This window comes from Crocuta crocuta, unplaced genomic scaffold (assembly GCF_008692635.1).
Source record: "Crocuta crocuta isolate KB4526 unplaced genomic scaffold, BGI_CrCroc_1.0 scaffold247, whole genome shotgun sequence".
In the NCBI taxonomy this organism is placed as follows: Eukaryota; Metazoa; Chordata; class Mammalia; order Carnivora; family Hyaenidae; genus Crocuta; species Crocuta crocuta.
In genome coordinates, this window is record NW_027531910.1 from 1581725 (window position 1) to 1589555 (window position 7831).

Here is a 7831-nt window from a genome sequence, read left to right on the forward strand (position 1 = left end):
TTATCTATTTCTCTACATTATATAAAAATGCCTTTAGTATGTTTTGTTATTGTTTAAGCTATGAGATGCAAGTCAATGGATATGAAAATGCATTTTTTTAGATTTGCCTAAAACCATATTTTTCTTGGTTGTCCCACAATGACGTATTTTAAACTATTCTAATTTCTGTCATTATAGCACAATATTCAGGTTGTAGAGACTTAATATCATCAGGTCCTTGAATATTGAAGAAATGCCAATTTTATATATATATAAATATATATATATATTGTTCTGAAGGTGAATATTTTAGACTTCATTACTATATTAGTTTAAGTACCCCCCCCACCCAATTAGCACAAAGCCTCTTAACTTCCTGAATTGGAAATGAAGAACACCATTTGCACTTGATTTTAGAATGTATGCCAAAAATAATTAGCTTCTGTAACAGAGAATGACTCTGAATTTAAATGTAAGCCATGGCTATAGAATAAAAAAGTACTGCCAAAGCAAAAGGAATTCTAATGTTTCAAGGACACTAAGTTGTGATTCAGTTCTCAGAAATGAAGTCAGGATATGCTTCAGACCATACCAGAATCTGGAGATTTAATATGGTGTTAGACATTCCATAGTATGGAAGTCAAACAGAAATTTCAACCGGCAATGCCATCACTTTTCAGATGTGGGAGCAGCTATGTGTACCGAAATCTTAATGGATGTGAAACAGATTTTCTTTTTTTTCTTTTTACTTTTGTAATTCTTAATTTTATTAGTCATGATAANTCTATCTTACTTTTCACTGATGGTCATACTTACCTACTTTTAACTAAGGTCCTTATTCAATTTTGAAACTTGGAACCTATCCATCATCCTATATTACATTTGCATTCATTGCCCGTTTCTGAAATCTATTTATTTTTTACCTATGCCCATATTTGTTCTCTAAATTACTTCAAGTTACTTTGAGAAAACTTATCTTATTCATATGTGCATTTGTTCCAAGCAACTCAAGAATCTCTCACGATATGGTAAGCATGTACCAGGGTACTAAACCTGGGGGAAAGTATTTTCAGACAAAAATGTTTTCATATTGAGAAGTAGGTTCATTGAGGGAGTAGGTTCATTATCAGAGATCTTACTAGAAAATCAAAGGCTGTTCTGTCATCACCTAGGGCATCTAGTGTCCTCAGGTAGTAGCTACCCAGAACCTGAGTTGGTTGACCATTTGTGTAAATTCTTTAGATCCAGATCTAAGTATTGGCAGTGGCAGTTTTTCATAACTTGTGAAACTGCAATACCTAGTGAAGTATTTATTTTTTGCCCTTTATATCATATTTATTTTTTAACATATTTCTTAATGAATTCAGAATCAGGGCAACTTCACATTTATTCAGTACATTTAATAAACTTGAGAACTATTCACCCACCCATGTACAATATTTAGCAAACTGTATTATCTGTTGATATTCATACCTAAGCTTGTTAAGAAATCATCTCAGCAACAATTTTGATGTTAGGCTAAGATCTTTGTCTAATACTAAAGTGTACGTGATAGGGAAAGTACAAAGAAGGCAGAAATGCTGGACAGAATGTGAGAAATTCTGGATTAGCGGTCCAAAATATTCTAGTGATATTAAGACACAGGGTGCTATCATTTGTTTCATGATGTCAGGAAAAACTCCAATGTTGTATTGTGTGTGTAGGCTTTGTTAGATGGTAATATAGAAGTGGAATTGTACAGACGGATTTTACCCCCAAGGAAGAATCTGAGTAAACACATGGAGATGAAAACATAAAGATGTGTATAGGAGACAAATGATCCTACTATACTGGAAGATAGAAATTATGCATGGTACATCTTATGTGTAGAAGTATTCTAGGAGGTCATTTATAGTTACTTTTTGACCTAGGACTGACATAATATGACCTGTACCCTTAAAATATTAGCATGTCAGTAGCGTAGAAGGCCATACTTATTTTTATTTGACTGAAGTCACAATAAGAGATATACTTTACCACCACCTGCCCTATATATACATACACGTTATAAAAAGTTTCCATAAAATTACTTATACACACTTATAAGGGATATGTTTTTACTTGTGTCATATTTTATTTTCTCCAATATTTTCTGTTTTCTTTTGAAATACTGTCATGGCCCACTAGCTTTATTGTAAGGCCCTAACTTGGGTCATAACTAGGATTTTGAAAACCACTCGTTCTAATATAAATATTAGAACAACTGAATTCTTAGATTGTAGGGATAGATCGAGAATAGCTACATTAATTCCTAAAACTATACAGATCTATGCATGATTGGTAAAATCAAAAAATGCATCCATGAGAGAGATATTTGAGAAGGAGTGTCCATAGGTCTTGCATATGAAGGAGATTTGTGAAAATAATTAAGATGAAGATAGAAAGAATAATCCCAAAATTGTACAAATAGGTGGTTAGCAAGTTTAGGGAGAATAGATGACTGAGCGAGAGGATAAATATTGCTTCCTTTACAATCTATAGTAGTATTCTGGTCAGGCTGCTATCTTCTTGAGAAAGCAATTTAGGGACTAATGTTCTATCTTGTGGCTCCTTCATCTTTAATATATGGTTTTATTGTTCTGGAGGTGTTCTTCATTCTAGCCAACCAGAATGAAAAAAAGAACGGAGTAGATTACCTACGAACATTTTTATGGACTAGGCCTGAAAAAGATGTAGATTGCTTCCACTCACATTTCCACTGACCAGGGCAGTCATTTAATTATGAGAGAGGCTGGAAAAATCATCTGGACGTGCACCCAAAAGGAAGAGGAAACAGAATTTGATGACTACATACTAGTGCTTGAGATATTGTATTAGTTTGTAGAACTGCTTGATGACATAACACAAATTGAGTACCTTAAACAACAGAAATTTATTGTCGTATAGCTCTGGAGGCTAGATGTCCAAGATCGAAGTTTCAGTAGGACCAGTTCTTTCTAAGGGCTGTAAGTAAGAATCGGTCCCATGCCTCTTGTCTCGCTTCCAGTGGTTTCCTGGCAATCTCTGGTATTCCTTGCCTTGTACACTCATCACCTTAATCTCTGACTTCACCCTCACTTGGTGTTCTTACCATATGTGTTCAAATTTCTCCTTTTTATGAGGACAACACTCATATTGAATACATGCCACGCTTCTTTAGCATAACCTCATCTTAACTAATTATATCTGTAACCACCCCCCTATTCTCAAATAAGGTCACAGTCTGAGGCACTAGGGACTACAACCTCAACAACTGAATTTTGGGAGAGACATCATTCAATCTATAACACATATAAAGAAAAATTTGAAGTACTAACACAGATTTGGAATCACCTGAATGGAAACGATGAATCAATTTCTCCAAAGGAGACTTTGGAGTAGAGATAAAAGAGTCCTGTGTCTAGGGCTTCCAAAGCTTATGGTAAGAGGGTGAGCAGGAATACAATTTAGGGAAGTGAGCAGATTTCTTCAGGAGTGCCAGAGGTGAGGGTCAAATGAGGATAATCCAAATGAGAATGCTACAGAGTCAAAAAATCAAAGGAGGGTGTTGTGTCTGAGGAGATTGTTTCCTAAAGGAAGAAGTCACCGATACCAATAATTGCAGCTGTAATGCAGCTTTCGGCCAGGTTTGTGTTCAGGGTTTTCTTTGCATAATGAGGACATTCTCATATGGAGAACAATAGCTTGCCCAACGTCTTTTAATGAGCTACTGTCAGGATTGGGACTGGCAATGAGAGCTCACAAGTCAGAAATAAGCCAAGTTCCTGGCTCTGTAATCTATAGATACCACCTGTCTGTTTTCACTGGAAGAAATAGTGAGAGAACACACATTTGTCTCCATAGGATTTTAACTTGTGAAATGTTTTGGATTGCTTATTCAATCTTTCTGTTATATTTTAGAGCCAAAAAGTTTTCTGGAGCTATTTCATGGCAAATCGGGATCTACATATTAATGCAGTATGAACCTGTTATGATACCAGCGTCTAGGGAAGTAGCATGGCATGTGGAAAGAGTGTCAGCCTGGACGTTATTATGTATCTTAGGCTCTAATTCTCACTCCAAGTGTATGAACTTGAAGAGTCTCAAGCCCTCCGAATTTCTGTCTCTTCATGTTTTAAATTCATGTTATGCTACAAAAACACCTAAGATCTAGGATGACCCTTGCTATAAGCTCCCTTCCTTATAGGTCATAGCTGGATTACGTAAATGTGGACTGAAAGGCTACCCGGCATAAAAGACACAATCCTAGATATGCTCACATACATTAATTATTTAATAACCTTTTTAATTTGAGAGGTTTAAGAGTGAGAGATTACTCTACAATTATATTTGTGGAACATAATTTAAAATTGATAGACTGGTGTGAACTTTAATCACAATATATTTCTGACTCATCCCACCCGTGTCATGAAAGCAGAGTGCACAAGAAACAGAGAAGCAAGCCTTAGTAAGCCAGTATTCACGGAAAGGTAAGAACTGCGTAACTTCTCTCTACTCTTGGCACTAGAAATCTGCAGATATTGCTCACCTGGTTTAGGTTTTCTTACACAACAATGCATAGAAGGATTCATTACCTGTGAGCTTGAAGCAAATGTCCAAATAATCTGTGAAGGGTAATTGTAAGTATATTCTTAAATGAGAAATAAACATATATATATATACAATATATATAGATATGTGTATATGTATTCATATCATTACATGTAATTTTGTGCATATTTTCATATCTACCTATATCTGTATAAATATAAATAATATCCATAAATGCTGTGATTGGTTTTTTTGTGTAAACATCTGTGACAGAACAATAAGGTTAATCAAATATTTATTTTTTACTTTGGATACTCAAATTTGCTCTAAGAAAAAATATAATTGGCAAGAACAATCTGTACTGCAACTTTAGTATTCAGTCACTTTAAATGACTTCTAATATATCATTTTATTTACTCATAAGTAGTGTAATCCTATTTGTATTTGCTCTTGCTCTAAAAGCAGAGGATTCTGGTGTCATAGAGTGGAAGGGGATGGATGACGGTTTTTGAGAAGCAAGAGATAGAGACACAATTCCTAGAGTCTAGGAAGGGGACAGAACCTCAGTATGCCTGCTCTGCGGCTATGACCCCGGGGTCGTAGCCATCCTCAGGGAAGTGAATTTTAGGCATGCTGGGTATTGAGTACTGTGGGTCCAGTGACAACAAATATTTTCAGGCCCTAAAGATGGGACAAAAGCAACAGATCTCTAGATCAAAGGGACCATGAAGATCCCAACATGGGGTATGATGAGTGTAGCTAGTGAACATTGAGGGCCAATGATTGAAAGGGCCTCTCCAGTGCCTGGGTGTTAAGTCATATTTCTGGACTTTGTATAACTCTTGGACATAGTCTCAAGAATAACATGCACAATAGATTAGGTGTTTGGATTTATGTTGCTAGGAAAAAAATGTACACACAGACATAGACATAGACACAGACACACAGACACAGACACACACACACACACACACACACACACAGAGTTTACTAGTTTTGGAATTGGAAGAAATCACTTAGCCAGGGACTAAGGTAATAATATACATTCTTTTCTGGTTTGAATTACTCCACTTACAGCTCATACTAATCCTCTTCTGTTTATCTTATTGCATCATTGTTTAATTGTGTCTGTATAAGAATCATTTACTGTCCTTATTCTATGTGCTTACTGTTATTTCCAAAAAGTTCTTACTATTTACATCCACAAATGCTCATATTTCACTTTAAATGCTGAGCTGTTGTCAATTGATTTCCATAGCAGCTTGATTCCTCCAATACTCTCTGCAAAGGGAGGGTGCCTGGACTGGCTTATAACAGTAGGGTGACTTTCATGAGTTTGGTTGGCTCTGCTATAACTTTCTATAACTTGGGTAAAGGGGTCAAAATTCATTTACACTCCAATCTGATGTGTGAAGAAAACACTGATTTTTAATTCACTGTAACTGATCTAATTCTCCTCCCACCTTCAACCCACTCATCTAGTTCACCTAGGGGAAAAACAAACCCTACACTTGTCAGGTTGGGGTATTATATTATTGGCCCTTTCAGTAAGGTCTTTCAATTCCTTTATTGTCTTTGGTCTTTTGGCTTAGTCTTTCAATTCCTTTCTGGTCTACCAAATTAAGCTTCTCTCAAAACAGGTTACTTGGGTAAAAGAACTGTCAAAGAGAAATTGCACTGGATGCTTGTTAAAAATGGCTAGGAAGAATTTGTTCAAGACTATTGCAATGAGGGAAAGAAATTAAACTCAACTCTGTCTAAACAAAAATCACAAGGAATTTCAAATGCTGGAGAAAATTCCACATGGAATTCCACATGGAAAAGTATTGGACAACATTGGGGGAAGGTTAGTCAATGTGATTAGGCCATTTGATAAAATTTTAATAAAATGATATGCAGGTATTTTATAGGACAATTAACAAAATAAAAATAAAATTATAGTTTTGTCTTTTTTATACTGGGGAAAGAGAGAATGACCTTATACTAAACATATTTATTAAATATTTTTGTCTCTGTTCTTTAGAACAGATTAGACCCACTGCATTTGAATAAATGTAATAATGAAAACACCAGATTTTTGTAGACGCCAATTCTTCACCTAGTTTTTTGTTTCTTTCTTTTTCTTTTGGAGAATTACATATGTAGGAGTTGAAAACAGGTGCATATATAAAACAAAGGAAAGAAACTCATTGGAAATGGAAAACACTTTACAAATTTTGGCATGAATTTCTCTGTAACACTTGGAAAGAATTGGAAAGAAAAAAATTCAAGACTTTTTTGCTTGAATATTGTAAAATATCTTCTTAATAAAAATTTATCATAATTTTCAGTTATTCTAAATGACATTATTTTAAAATTATTTCAGGAATCCCACTTTTTATTGGAAAAAATATCAGTAAAAATTTAAGAGACATGTTTTGAGAATTGTGTACTGCTTTCATTAAAAGAATGTACTAGTCAATGTTTAAATTATTTACAAGCAAAAAATATTTTAACGTATTTTTAATGTTTTATTTTTTCCTTTATTATTTCTTTATCTACATCTTTCAGAATAGAATGCCTACTATATGACAAGCAATTTTTTAGATAATAGTACAAAAAGAGACAAAGTTCCTGTATTTTTTTGAGACAAAAAATTATAAAGTAAGTACAGAATAAAATATACAGTAGAATAAGAGTGAAGTCAAGGTGTCCAGGTAGCTCAGGTGGTTAAGCATCAGACTCTATTTAAGCCTGAGTCATGATCTCCTGCTCATGAGATGGAGTCCTGAGTCAGGTGTGAAGCCTGCTTGGGATTCTCTCTGCCTCTCCCTAACTCACTCTCTCTCTCTCTCTCTGTCTCTCAAAAATAAATAAATAAATTTTAGGGGGAAAGAAAAGAAAAGTGAAGGCTACTTTAGAATGAATGTCTCAAAAGGCTAACGACCTACTGTGCAAGCTAAGACTACAGATGATAAGCAGTCAAAGGAAGATGTAGGAGGTATGCTCCAAGCAGATAAACTGATGTGAAGTGATTTAGGAGAAAAGGACTCAGAGTGTTAGATTAACAGAATGGAGGCTGAGTAAGGGAACTGAGACAAGAAATGCCAGGAGCTAAATTTAACCTGGTTGATTTATTATTACTGTTCACTATGTTGTTGAGAATGTATTTAAATTACTCCATAATATTGCTGTCTTGGCATCAATATTGTGTGGCCATGTGGCTTGTCTTGAACTGACACTAGCCCCTCCCTCCAGCACATGCCCTAAATAATAGCCTGCAAAGTCACAAATAAATGTAAATTCTTGATATGACTCCTCCCAA